This window comes from Silurus meridionalis, chromosome 4 (assembly GCF_014805685.1).
Source record: "Silurus meridionalis isolate SWU-2019-XX chromosome 4, ASM1480568v1, whole genome shotgun sequence".
NCBI classification, from domain to species: Eukaryota; Metazoa; Chordata; class Actinopteri; order Siluriformes; family Siluridae; genus Silurus; species Silurus meridionalis.
In genome coordinates, this window is record NC_060887.1 from 28,155,463 (window position 1) to 28,171,660 (window position 16,198).

Genomic DNA, 16,198 nt, shown 5'->3' on the forward strand with positions numbered 1-16,198 from the left:
GTTTACATGATGGTAGCTAGAATTATGATTCCTGTGCAATTAGTTAATTTTCTAGGAAAATAATAAATAGAATACATTTTGGAAAAAGGCTGTAACATAAAATTTAGAAAAAGTCAAGCACTAATACTTTCCAAATGCGCTGTATATCTTGTTAAATAAAAAAAAACACCCACAAACATAAAACCATTCCACTTAGAATTTTTTTTAATAATGTCTTATATATATTCCTTGATGACAGTTGACATCTTCTTGTTGCAAGTAAACTGTAAAAAGAATACAGCAGCCACTAGGGGACAGATATCGACCAAAAATTATTTGCTTGTAAACAAAATAAGCAATTTTTATAGAAAAAAAAAATAAAGAATTTCCACCTCAGGTCAATGTTGTGGCATTAATGGGAAAGAGTGCACACAAGAAAAAATGAAATTTGGGAAGTAAACAATGTATAAATACACTCAGCCTGCCATTGTTTTAAAGTCTGCAATTGTTTTAAAAAAGTGCAAAAATTGTTTTTATGAGTAAAATGTATTTAAAATAAAAGAGAAATGACAAAATATATTTAAGTCACAATGTATATACTGTATTACCTTAATGTAAAAGAAAGCAGAAAGACCAAACTACTCCTCAGATTGCATCATGTCCTGTGTAGTGGTAAGGAAATAAACACGTGTGGAGAGAACGTGATTGTTTGACATCATATGTGCACACTGTGCTCTTACATCTAACTGATCCTGCACACTGATGAAAGCTCGCCTGACAAATCACTAAGGTAAGCAATGCAAAAGCTTTATGCACAATTTTATGCAATATATATATATATATATATATATATATATATATATATATATATATATATATATATATATATATATATATATACTTTTGTTTTATTTTTTAATTTTTTTTTTTGGTTTGTTTACAATACTGTGTAAAGGTTTTAGGCAGGTGTGAAAAATGCTGACAGTTTTTTTTTTTTTTTTAATTAACAATATGGAAAGTACATGAACAAAAGAGAAATCCAAATCAGTATTTGGTGTGACCACCCTTTGAGTGCAAAACATCATTAACTATTCCAGGTAGACTTGCACGTTTTTTCTGAAAGAACTCGGCAGGTAGGTTGTTTCAAACATCTTGCAGAACTAACCACAGATCTTCTGTGTATGAAGGCTGCCTTAAATCCATCTCTCTTTATGTAATCCCAGACAGACCACTCTGTGGGGGCCAAAACTATTACTTTCAGGACTCCTTGTTCTACTTTACTCTAAGGATAGTTCTAAATGACATGCCTGTATTTTTCTGCATTGAACATCATTAATCCTGACAGAAATGCAGAAATGCAGCCCCACACTTGCAGAAAAACTCCACCATGCTTTACTATTGCCTGCAGACCCATTATTATTGTACTGTTCTTCAGACCTTCCGCAAACAACCTGTTTTTTAAGCTACAACCTGTTTTTTGCTTATATTTCACATTTTGAATCATCAGTATAGAGTACCTGCTGCCATTTTTCATGTTCTAATGCATAGTTTCATGTGAGTTGCTTAGCCTTGTTTCATTGCTGCAATTCTTCCATGAAGACCAATTCTTTGATGATGACACTGCTGGACATTTTTCAGTGTTGCAGAGAATTAAGCATGATGTGTCTTACATCTGCTGCATTAAGTTTCCCCGGGCGGCCACTGCGTCTACGGTCCTCAATGACCCATTTCTTTGCGCTTTTTCAAAATAGATTAAACAGCACATCTTTCTTCTCTCCGCTTCTCCCATTAGGGGTCACCACAGCGGATCATCCGTCTCCATACCCCCCTGTCCTCTACATCTGCCTCTTTCAAACCAACTACCTCAATGTCTTCCCTCACCACATCCATAAACTTCCTCCACATCTTAAAACCACAGTCCGCATTGAAATCTTTGCCTGGGAGAAACCTTGCTGATGTAGTATAACTACCTTGTGTCTTGTTGTTGTGCTCAGTCCTGCCATGGTGTCTGACCTGTGACGCAAAACTGTTTTCCACAACTTCACCTTAGTAGGAGAGTTTGGCTGTTCCTCATCCAGGTTTAAGTCTCCAACACAGCTGTTTCTGTTTTAGGTTATGACTATGTTTCATCCTACATATGGGATTGATGATCATTAGCATCTGCTTGGTATAATTGGTTAATCATACACCTGGCCGATCCCACAAAAACCCTGGGTAATCACACCAAATATTAATCTGATTTGGATTTCTTATCTGTTCATTTACTTCCATTTTGTTAACTAAAAAAAATTCTTATAAACACTTGTTTTTTTCTAAACATTCTTACTTTACAGCATTTTTGTCACTGCCTATAACTTATTCACAGTACTGTATATATCGTGGCATTATATTGTGTAATTTCTGCTCTAAAATCCTCTGTAATATAGCTTTACTTCAAGTTGGCCTGAAAAAATGTATTTCCTTTTTTTCTAACTAGACTGACATGATGGCAAGCTGTAACTGCCTTGGATTTGTCCTGTTGGTGGCTGCCTTGAATTTTTCCTCTTTGACAGTACTGAACTCTGAGGAGGAGCTGAAGGAAACAGGCTTTGGCACACCACCTCCAAGACATGGACTAACACTGCTCGTGTGGTATGTTCAAAACTGTACTGACAACAACATGGTGTCTCTCTGCAACCCCATAAAAGGTGCTTACGGTTTCCATGAGTTTAAGAACATAGGACCGAAATTTCTCCTACCCAGACTGAAGGATAAGAAGACATATGGCTACTTCACTATAGGAAACCTTCATTACAAACATGCTAATGATCTACCCTATGAAGTCAGGAAATATTATAATCCAAAAGATAAAAGGAGCAACATGGACAGAGTCATTGTGAAGTATAATAAAAACAAAGACAAAATAGAGGAGGTGTTCATATCAGAACACTATAACAAGTTAAAGACGTATATAGTTGGTTCGCCTCTTATCACTGAGTTAAAGGAACAGTAGTTGTCACAAAAACAAATGTGCTTGTATAAAATATATATTTTTTAATTGTATTCTTTTGGTTGTATATTTCATATATAAAAACAATTCTAATTTTTATTTGTATTTTTTTTTACTGAATCTCAGTGTACTGTCGCAAACTGTTTTGTCAATTTTTCTGTATTGAATAAAATATGGAAAAGCCTTTCATTCAAAACCGCTTCACAATGAATATCATGTATGTTTTAGAAGTATTCTTTTAATTAACCTCCAGATTTTATCATCGTGTTTCACAGTCTGACACTGTAGTCAGTAGGTTTCTGTCTACAGTCATTTTGAGTGAGGCAACTTTCACTTCTCAATATCACATCTGTTTCCCCTATATTTAGTATTTGCTTTAATATATTTAGTCACTTCTCATTTTCACTCTCATTTTCATGCAGCACAAACTACAAACTAGTTCCTAAAACCTCTATATTTCTATATATTCTATATTTCATTTGTCCTTTATCAAACAATAATATTAGTTGTGTTACACAACTTTTTTGATGCATCTTTTTTTTTTACAATAAGATTATCATCAGATAAATAGGATCATCACTACAAAAAGGAACTTAGTTAAGTTAAGTGGGTATATTCTCATTTCAACTAAACAGCAGTATACAGTGAAATGAAACAATGTTCCTCCAGGACCAAGGTGCCACATAAAACAACACAGGGCTACATGAAACAACTCAGAACTAGGGCTGAAACAGTTTCTTAAGTAACTCGAGTAATTCGAATACAAAAAAAATCATTGAGGCAAATTAATTACCCTTATTACTGATGCACCACCTGCTAAACTCTGGAGCACTCTGGACAGGTAAACACACGTTGCAGAATGTAAAAACAGTGATAGGCGAGATTCATATGGAAGCCTGTTTCGCCATTTTCAAAACGTTTTTACTTGTTTGTATGATTTTATGTATGTTCTTTTTACATTCATATATTTGTATTTGCAGTTTGATGTAATATGGCATGCACTAAATGGGTTTAATTTTCACCGATATTGCTTGTATGCAATTTCCAGCAATAAAATTTCTAAAAAGGAAACAAATTACTTGTTCATTTAAAGAGACCCGTCTTATTTCCTCTTGTATATTTTGTATTGCTCTGTAATAAAGAAAAGTACTTTTCATCCAATTATTTTATAATCGATGGAATATTCAATAAAATACTCGATTACTAAAATAATTGATAACTACAGCCCTACACAGAACTAATTAAGACTAAGCAGTTCTGCACACAGCATGACATAACTTACATGTGTGCAAACGTGCATACAATGTAACAGAGTACATTAAATGGCAAAAAAACAGAACAATAGAATCAAATTACCATAGACCTTGTGAAGATGTGGGGAAATGCTAAGTACAGCTCCATGGTCCCTGTTTCAGTCCTGAAGTTAGGATACTCTCTGCTGTCTGTGTGGGTTTTTTACAGTTTATTCTCTGCATGATTGTGTGAAACCAGAAGGTTCAGGTGGGTTCTTCCCACATCCCAAAAAGATGGAAGATGGGATAGGTTATTATTAAAATGCCCATATTGGTGAATTAAAGAGGGAGTGTGTGTGTGTGTGTGTGTGTGTGTGTGTGTGTGTGTGTGTGTGTGTGTGTGTGTGTGTGTGTGTGTGTGCCCTGATGACCCTTCCACAGTGTAGTCCTGTGTCATGCATGGTCTTCCTGTGACCAGGAAAGATCCAGACGCAGTTACTGAAGCAGATGATGACAATGGTTTGTACATGGTTTTGAACATTCAAGAAAAAGCAGCTACAATTTTAAACAATTGTTGTTTTTTGCATAAAATAATTATATATTTCTAAAATAACTATATTCTGTAGAAGAGGTTTCTATAGAAAGTGTTGTAAGGATTATTAATGAACCGGAGAACAATGTGCTTTGATTGAAAATTTGTTGCAAATAGCTGCAATAATTGTTTTACCTTAAAATACATAGTATTAAATCAAGGAATGGTTTCATTTGGCAAAGAAGATGCCAAAACTGCTTATATTATTACTGGATTTTTATTTTTATGTAATTGTGTTTTACAACCTCAAAGAGGCATGTTACTAAGTAATTACAGTGGTTCCTGCTTGTTCATAAATAAAGCATGTATTGTATAGATTTTTCACATTTAAGCAAAACAATTAATGAAATAAAAAATCTGTAATGTACAGTAGGAATAAAGGGGTCACCTGAAGCAAACATTACTCAAGCACTAAAAAGGACATCGTATTTATGGAAATCATGTAAATCTAATTAGTCTCAGGTTTACAGGTTTTGTGTGTTTTGGCACATTTTATTGAACAAAGTTACCTGCCCAATTAAGAAACACCAGTACCAGCCTTAGATACATTTTCAAGGGACATATAAGAACATTAAAACACACCACATGATTCTCCCAAGTAGAGCAACAGAAAATTATTAATCTAATTGGAACCAGAGGAGCAAAACTGCCCATGCTGTCTGGGTGGGAGGGGCAGTATACACTCTCAAACCTGTCAATCACAGCAACACTGGGCAATAGTTGGTGTGTGTCAGCTAATGTTTGTGGAAGAACAGAAAGCATGTTAACCTTAACTATTCCCAGGGCAATGTGCTGAAGGGGAGCTGGCTCATAGATAGGACTTTCCAGATGACCAAAATTGAATTTTTGGAAGGATACATTTAGCATCTATTTTAAAATGAATAAGGATTTAGTTGGGTAGAATAGCATTATCCATATATATGTAAATATGATACTACTTATTCAAATTGATATTTTGAAAATTTTGATATTTGTAGATGTGGATTATCACATAACAGATTTCAGTTGTATTTCCAAGGAAAAAATATATTTCCACAACTGTGAGAGAAGTCCTAATCCCTGTGGACTTTTAAATTCCACATACAAAGGTATCTGTTCAGATCAATGATTTAGTGTTTTATTTGTGTTGGCAATTATGTCTTTTTTCTTCTTTGCATGGAGCTACACAGGAGAGTCAAGCAAGCTTTGACAGAGTTGTAAAACAGCATATGAACAGATGTCTCAGGATGATTAATGTGCTTCACTTTCTAAAGTCTAAAGAGATGTGTGCCAGTACACCCCTCCTCATCCCCCTCTTTCTAATCCTCTTCTTCTCTTCTCTTATTCAGAGTTACTGTGTAGACCTGGAGTTTCGCTCCTCCTGTGTGCATGTAACCCCCTAGTCTGCTCATCCTGTCCCTCACTGAGCTGTAGCAGAAAGCCTGCAACTAGATTATAAAAATTTTCTGTTGAACAATGTACTAGTGCCCCCTAGTGCTGAAGACTACTTACTTTAACAATAAAATTTACTTTAAGAAGTATAGAAAGTGTATATTCTGTGTCTGGAATCATTTAACCATCCAGAATACATTTGAAAGAATCGCAGCATGATGTTAAAGATGTAGTGTTCATTTCTGACAGCTGAGATTTATTACTGCTTAGGAATAAAGCACAAAGAAGAACAAACTATCTAGTCCTTTAGATCTACTTAAAAAAAATAATAATACATTTTTCCTGGTCACATTAAGGTTGCAAGCAGTGTGTTAAATACACTCCTTTGACAATAAGAACTATATCACTAGTAGGTCAGAAGACTGGAATATAAATGCTCTTCCAACATACATTATATAGACAAAAGTTTATTGACACCTGACCAGAAGATTTGCTTTAAGAGTATTTCATTCTACATTTAGTCTCTATTTGGCGTTATAATAACCTCCACTCTTCTTGGAAGATGTTCCACTGGAGTTTGGAGTGTGTTTATGAAGATTTGTGCTCATTCAGGCACAAGGGTGTTAGTAAAGTCAGTTGCTGATGTACAGTGCGGAGGCCTGGGGTGCAGTCATCGTTCCAATTCATCCCAGAGGTGTTCAGTAGGTTTGAGGTCAGAGCTCTTTAGAAGGTCAATGAAACCCATGTAAACCACTCCAAACCATGTAAACCATATTTTCATTATGCTTACTTTGTGCACAGGGGCACTGTCATGTTAGAACAGATTTGGGTCTCCTAGTGTGTCTTCAAGAAAAAATTTAATGCTACCGCATCTAAAGACATTCTACACAATTTTGTGCCTCCAACTTCTATGACACGACAGTGTCACAATACTTTTGCCTGTATAATATATTTGCCAGTGCCATGTGTAGCTGTGTAATTTTTTGTGTGGTATATCTGAGGACAGACATTTGACTCGTCTTAACTTTTAGCTTAGCTTTAAATCACTGTTCACTTTCTGCTTTTGTCTGTTCATTTAAAAATAGAAAACTGCTACAGTAACCTCAAATGGCATTGACGGAGGGCGATACAGACAGAGGCTGTAAGTTTATAGAATAGATTTTGCCCCTGCTAACTGTGGTGTAGTATTAGAGAAAAGCCCATTAAAATCTGTGCTGTATGCTAATAAATATCTGTCTGCAGTAAAGGGCTCATATTAAATATTTATAATATTTTTAATATTTTATGCAGCTAATTTGTATTCAAATTGGATTAATACTTTATACAAAGTTTTGAGTGAACCCTACTGCTCTTGGACATTAATTCAGACTGGGGCCTTATGTTCATTACATATTTCTGACCCCGCTTGCTCACTTTGGGTTTCAATAATAGTCGTCTAATACCAACTAGTAATTATATTAAAGTGCATGTTAAAAGATCAGGACTCAAAAAAAGATTCATATGTTCATACAGTGGTAATCATTCTTACTCGAATTTTGTTTTCTATTCAAGGAAGTGTTGTTTCCTGGTGTCGTAGCACTATTAATGGCCTTATTGCAGTCATGTAAAATCCAGACTGGGAGGTATTCTGAATGGCCCCATCTTATCGTTTCCTATCACTGTGATTTTACATTTTCTTTCCCCTTAACTGAGTACACAGCATTTTAAAGCTTTAACATTGTGTTCATTACTGATCAGTGAATGTCAGGGCTTCTAATTCAATACAAATATAAAAACAAAATGAACATTTTATTGTTGAACTACTGCATATACAAGCAGGTCTGATTAGTAGATTAAATATTTTAACAATAATAAATAAACAAATTCCTTTACATAACAAGTGAAGGCACAAATTATTTAGATAGAAAAATACAATTACAATACAATTATAATAATTCATTAGGATGAAAAGATCCCCAATCCGTGACTGGACTATTATTTATTTATTTGTAATTTTCCAGTGGATTAATAGAGACAGCAGAAAAAGGAAAACCCAGATTATCTGGGCCATTATTGGAACACAATAATCAAATCAGTGGCATGTTGTCTTTTTATTGAGGGTGAAAATGTAACTATATTACATAAGCTAAAACCATTTAGCCTAATCAGTGTCCAAGCAGCCAAAACATAGCATTAGACAACAATGCATGAACTTTTCCTTGCCTAGTAGGCTAGATAGTGAATTTATGAAATTCTCAGCTTATCCATATCTATAAACATAACCTAATTAGCTTTATCCCACTTTAAAATTCAAATGTAAAAAACTTTACTATAATATTTGTTTTTCTGGGTTTTTTTTTTTTAATTATTTTTCATTCCAAAAAATATAAAAAAATTTAATTTTACATTAGACAACAAACCATTTTTTCACTAGAATAATACACGATGGCAGAGACACTTACGTACGAATCACATACTACAGGTGCGTGTAATTTATCTCTGTAAAGTGAAAGACAGGCATATCAGCGTGGCTTACAGATGGGTTTTCTTCTCATAAATAGCCCTGTCTGGTCCTCAGTGTGACAGTGGCAGGCCTGTGGCAACAAGCCCAGGAAGCAGATGATGGATGGGGGCTGCCAGGCTTTAGTGTCTTCCACGAAAAGTGTTTCAGTGCACAGAGCTAACTGATCAGAAGAGTGTGAGTTCAAAGTGAAAATTTCCTAAATCATGGCCAGACTCAGTATCTGATAGGTCTCATTTCTTTTCACATTTGTCATGTCATTATTCATTTTGAATTGCTAATATTGCTAAAACAACACTGACAAATCCACATTGTTTTTGCTCATTCTAAATTAATGCTAGGTTAAAACTACAAAAGTAAAAAGAAAATAGGATGTATTTATTATCATTAATTTGCAGTGATAGTCAAGGATCATCCTGTTCCTAGTCTAGGGACAAACTTACACATAAACAACATCTAATTTGTTCTTTATCACCACATTATCTGTGTTAAACTGCTTTGGGACAATGTTCATTGTTAAAATAAAATAATTCATAAAAAGGAATTGAATTGAATTGTTCATATATAAAGATGAAGGATGATGCTTTGTTTTTAGCGTTAAAGGTGCTGGTTTTTATTTTATGTTATATTCTAATATTTGTAACGGCGTCCTATAGAGCCATGCTGAAATCAGTTATGAAAAACTCCAAAATGGTAGCTATTTGCACTACCTTAGCCCAATGTATTCTAACATTAAATCTCGAGTTAGGATAAAGCCAGTGACATTTATTCACCATAAACATGACTGAACATACATTCTGTTGTTTGGCTTCTGAAAATAGAAATGAACAATATTATGGTAGTAACCTTGCTCTGGGAGGATATAACGACTGCGCATAAAGCCATCTAATGCTGAAGCAGAATGGTAGAAATTCAATAGATAAACTGTAGTTAAAGGTTTTACTTTGAGTAAGCCATCCATTTCATAACACCAGCATACAGCCGAGTTATCAAACTACAAAGTGCAGTGTGCTGTGACTGGCGAATTAAAATAGATCCTTGTAAAATTTTATCACCCCATGTGATCCTTAAATCTAAATTATGCAGGTTAGAACAGGAAGCTCTTTGGTGATGCAGTGTAAGCACATATAGCTTTAAAAGAAGTAACCTTCTGCCCCTCATAGCATCACCCCCACATATGAGGGAAAAAATATCAACAGGGGGTGTCCAAGAATATAATTCTGGAGAGACACTGGGTCACCAGACTGTGTGTACAGCTGTCACAATATCACTAGCTACACTCAGCATCTCTACGTCAAGACGATAGAATAGGATACTGCTTTTACTACGCATTGGAGCTTTATTGGGTGGAAACAAAGGGGGAAAGTAGTAGAGAAAGCCAAATCAATATTTCCACCTTTTTTTACTCAACCAGTTATTCCGTTCACAACGATATATTTCAAATTGTTGTTGGAAGAACCTTGACTGCCTATAAAAGCAGATCAGAATATTAACCCCTCACTGGCAACACATGAATTTCATCAATGGATCCACTTGAGTTTACCTACCAGCCTGGCATTGGAGTGGAAGTCACTGTCATCTTTCTCCTTAATCGGGCTTTTTCACTTATTCTGAGGGATAAGCTGGTGTACATGGAAGTGCACCATCATCTGTCTACCTGGATACTGAATTACCTCACAAGCCAACGACAGAATGTGAGGACTGTGAGTCTGACATGGTTGTCTGCTACACTGGAGCACCGCAGGGAACAGTTCTGGCCTTCATGTTCAGTGCAGCAACCTGTCACCTGCAGAAGTTCTCTGAGTGACTCTGCCATTGTAGGCCTGATCACGGATGATGATGGCAGGGAGTACAGAGGACTAATACAGAACTTTGTGGACTGGTGCCCAAGGAGCTGCTCACAGATAAATGTGGGAAAGACCAAAGAACTGGTGATGGATTTCCATAGGCACAAACACACTTTACTATCACCAGTGAACATTCAGGGAAAGGACATTAAGAGAGTGGACTCTTACAAATACCTGTGGGTTTATCTGAACAGCAAACTAGACTGGACAGATTATACTGAAGAAATTTACAAGAAAGGACAGAGCAGACTCTTTCGGCTGAGGAGACTATGGTCTTTTGGGAGAGCTACTAAACACCTTCTTGGACTCTGTGGTGGCCTCAGCCATCTTCTATGGTGTGGTCTGCTGGTGCAGCAGCATCTCTAGTGCAAACAGGAAGAGACTGGACAAGCTGATCAGGAAGGCCAGCTCAGTCCTGGGGATTTCCCTAAACACTGTACAGGAGGTGGGAGAAAGGAGGAAGGTAGCAAAACTATCATCATTGCTGAAGAATAACTCTGACTGTTACATCCTAATTGTCTAAAGGAGCGATACAGAAGGTCTTTTCTCCCTGCTGCTATTAGACTTTACAACCAGAGCTGTAAACCAATTTAAGACGTGCAATATTACCTATGCACAATTTAAAAGTTTTAAAGTGCAACTATTTTATTGGTGGTCATTTTTCTTTTTTTTTCTTTTTTATTTATACACTGTGACATATGTACTTGTATTATTTATTTACTTTATATATTTGCAAATTAATTTTCTTTGCTGCTATAACATTTTCCCACTGTTGGACGAATAAAGGTATATCTTATCTTATCTTATCTTATCTTATCTTATCTTATCTTATCTTATCTTATCTTATCTTATCTTATCTTATCTTATCTTATCTTAACGCTACATCGCCTTCCAATTTCCTGTTTACTTCCCTGTCTATGGGTATAACCTAATGGCTTTCCCTACCACTTTGTGAAGTCATGCTAATTCCCCAACTACATAAGTTTTGAGCCTGTTTATCAATGACAGCATTGTATGATTCTAGACTGGTTGCCTTTTGTCTTTCTTCTGAATGCTTTATGGATTTGTCCTCTGGCTGTGTTGTTTGATGCCTGATCATGTACAGTGGTCCCCTGGAACTTGCTGGGGTTACGCTATAAGACTAAGATTTTGTACGCACCCCCACAGCCTTTATGGTACCTTTGTGAATTCATCTAGACATAATGTCACTTCAAAAAAATAATGTGTTTTAAAAAATTGAATGAAATTTGTTATTGGAAACGTTTAAAATGTTATTCATAACATTTCTGAACATTCAGTCCCGCTGCATTTTTTCCACGAATTATAAGATAATCTGCAACTTGCTGTTAGTTAGGTTCCAAATAAAAACCCGAATATTTTTCGAACTGCGAATTCCAAACCGCAAATTATCGGGGGTTGACTGTATTGACCCTCTGCCTGCTCTTCTGTTATGGACTGTGCTTTGACACTGTCATAAAAGCATTCCTGCAAATGGATGATAAACCTGCTGCTAAGTCTGTTGTATTACATGACCACTATCAGACCTCCCAGATATCATCTTAGGATATAGTAAGCAAGCTAATATGAAAACCATAAGGACCAGATGATTTTCCTTGATAAGTAATAATGCAAAATGGCAACAAACTGAGAGCAACCAGGTGCTATGGCAAATATTGTGGGCTTTGAATTAAAACAAACTAATAACAGAAATTAACAAATTTACAAAGCGCATCGTAATCCACTTCACCAACTCATTATTTACATGATGCAACAATTTCAGGTACTTGGCAAGAAAATGGGAACAACAGGAAAACTCTAATACAGATTTCCATTAGGAAACCATAAAGAAGGATTTTCTTCACTAAAGTACATTTTATTTTTGCAATGAATTCAGTTTAATAAATCTGTTTGAATAATATAAAACATTTTGGCAGGTATAACAAAGCAATGAAATTATACACATTTTTCTTTCCTGAACTGTACAAAAAACATTGAAATTCAATATTTTTTTCTTATTTTGAATTATTTAAATTTTTATTTATAAATATTTAAAATGATTACAATTTTTTGATATATGAGTTGCCACCAGCTTGCTCATCAGGGACAAACTTACACTTATAAAGAACATCTTATTCATTTTTATCACCACATTATCTGTGTAAAGCTGCTTTGAGACAATGTTCATTGTTAAAAGCGCTACACAAATAAAAATGAAATGAATTGGAGTGCCATGTCTTCAGTTTACTTGTACTGATGGTTTCTTGCCACTAGGTGGCAAAGATGATATACTGTAGCTGTCATTAAAAAAAAAAAGACTTATTTAAAAAAAGTTGTTCAAAGTCGGATTAAACACTTATTTTTCAGCTACAGTTTTAAAGCTGACGTGTTTTGATGGATGCGTGTGGCTGTAGTTACGGTCATTTTTAGCTTGATAGTGTTTTTTTCAAAAATCACACACACACACACACACACACACACACACACACACACACACACACACACAGCTAACATTTCTTATTTCTCTGTATAATTTTCCACGTTCCAAGTACTGACTGTGTGAACTTGTAATTATTTTAAGTAAAAAGTTATATAACAAGTTCTACATTGAAAAGTCAAACAGGTTCTAGTTGCTACATGTGTTTATTTTTATTTGAAAATGCTAAACAACAAAATTCTAATAAAAATAAAAAACAATAAAATATCTAATGATTGCATAATCAGAATCGTACATCTGTTCATCTTGTACATCTATTAGACTAATATAAAAGTAAATCCACATCTTAACACAATGAGGTCAACTTGTATCCATGAAAAGCATAGCAAGTTATTAGGCATAAAAGTGTACTACAGATAGTTGAGGGTTTTGGTTGCCAAAATAGGTTTTAAATGTCCACAGTGTACAGGTTTTTTAATATAACCTATTATATAAGTCTTATGCTGGATCAGATCATCTTGAAAATGTCTTATCTATCTATGTCTTATCTATCTATCTTGAAAAGTATATCTGTGACTAAATAAATTTCTTCTCCTCAGTCAGCCATTGTGGAATGAAAACAGCTATTAAAAAGATACAAATATTTTTAAACTTGTGCGGTTTGTGAGGTCTGACTAGTGTCCTTTCAGACCATCCAATCAAATAACATAAAAATGCCAATGTTATCTGATGCCTGCTGGATGGCCTCAATGTTGCCAAATTGAAATCTAATTAGTTAAAGCCATCAAGCAACATGGATTGTAATCTGTGGTGCCCACAATGTTCATTGTTCACACCTTTGACCAAGGAAACACAGGTGATATGACAGTGGAAATCTGATTGGATAAGATAAACTCTGACTTAATCTTAAACTCACGTTTCAAGTTTATTTGTCATTTGTTCAGATGTGAGTGACAGTTTGTACAATGAAATGCTGAAGTGAGGCTCCAGGTGAACTACAGTAAACATTAAAGTAAATCAAACAGTAATGAGAAGAAGAATTGAGAAAAAATAAAACTGGCACCTGAGAGAAAAGCTATGAAATGGGGAGAATACAATATTGGGATTAATTTAATACATATTATTGGACAAAAATCTATTAAAATGTAAATCAGTGATTCTGAGAGCGTATAGGCCAGAAGAGAAGGCCTTGCTGGCCCTGACGGCCGCCACTGGTAATATCATTTACACACAATTGTTCTTATATAGAGTCTTTTAACTTTAGAACAGTGAGGACAAAATAAAATGTCTCCAACTACCTACTTATCTATTTGGATTAGTTTGCATTAACATAATCACTCTAAGCTTGTAGAGCTGATAGAAGTAAACAGCAGACTGAGCTGTGAGGACATGCATTCATGTTGAAAATTGCTGCCATGGAGCCTGCTAATCAGCCATACTGTTTAATGACTGTGCTGACTCTCACACACAAAACAGTCTGGCTATTTGCACTGATCAGCCAAATACAATAAGAAAGACAGGTGTGGTAGTTTTTTTTTTAATGTAATGAATGTCAAAAGATTAAGAGACACCATTCCAGTCAGCAAAGCAAATGCAAAGAGAGCCCTGGGAGCTGTAAGAGATATATTTGCAAGATTAAATGCTCAATATAGTATAGCAGTCATTGCTGCTTAATTGACTGATACTTGCTGGAAGCATCTGTCACTCCAAAAGCAACATTAGAAAACACATCAGATAGATAAAAAAAAAGATGCTGAATAAAATAGTATAAGAACCTTATTATACTTCTAAGTAAATTATATTTGAAATGAGGACAGTCTTTACAACAAATGAATAGTGCATTTTGCAACCTGGTGTTCTACCACCTATAAAAACATAGATACTGAGAGTGTGTGGAAGCCCCCTATAGCAGTGCCAGGCTTTATCCCAAAACCTTTGTATTGATTTTACTAAATGCATTAACTAAAATTCAACTTCTAATAAAAACAATGTACCTCTTTCCATTACATGGAGTAGAAAAACAAAATGCAATCCAACTTGTTTGATGCAATGGTGCAACAGAAGGTTGCAATGAAGGCTGCTTTTTGACTCTCTACCTATAATGCCACTGACCAGTATGAAACGGTTACTGCATTTTTTTTGTTTATTATTTTTTGCTATGACTATTACATTATTTATTTCTTAGTTTAGGAAAATGTTTTCAATATGTTTGTATTTTATAAAAAGAAAAGTAAGGTTTATTAAATTTATTTTTATGTATTTATTTACTTAATTTTATTATTTATTTATTTATTTTTTACGTTTAACCCTCGACTGCTGCACTGTAGAAACCTACAGGAATACTGTAAACCCCCACTAGGGGGTGCTAAAGATTTTCTAGGGATGTTCCATGTTAAAATAGGGGTCTTCTGAGAAAAAAAAGGTTGGGAACTACTGCTTTATAGGTTTTCTCTAAGCATTCACACTAATATTTAAATCATATACTTTGTTTTTGTTATTATTATTAATATTATTATTATTTTAGTAGAAATACGTTATAGGCATTCTCAGAGCGTTCACACTATTATTTTAGTTTCTATAGTTTGTTTTTTATATATATATATATATATATATATATATATATATATATATATATATATATATATATATATACACTGTGTGTACAGTTTCTTTGTGCTTTAAGCCAGCGGGCAACTACTTTTTTTGCACCACGGCCTAGTTTCACAATAATGTGCATATTATTTTACTGATATACATATTACATTATTAAATTATTAATTTCATTATTGCATATATACATATATATATATATAAGGGAGTTTTTCCTTGCCACAGTCGCCACGGCTTGCTCATCAGGGACAAATTCACACCATTCACCTTAACTGTTGATTTGTGTAAAGCTGCTTTGAGACAATGTCTGTTGTAAAAAAGCACTATAGAAATAAACTTGACTTGACTTGACTTGACATATATAATGAAAATATAATTCAACTCACCATAATACAGAATCATTGCAAGCTTCATTTATTAATGCATGGAAAAAAACTGCGACGGTGAAATGAGCAACATAGATAGAAATGAGTGAAAGTGGTCATCTTTCAAAATATGCAAAAGTCAATAAAATGTATATAAAATAACTAAAGTAAATAATACATTAAAGAGCTTTTAACTCTCTAAGCCAGTGGTTCTCAAAGTGTGGGGAGAGCTCCTCTAGTGGAGAATAAAGACATAGCAGGTGGGGCGCAGTGAACGGC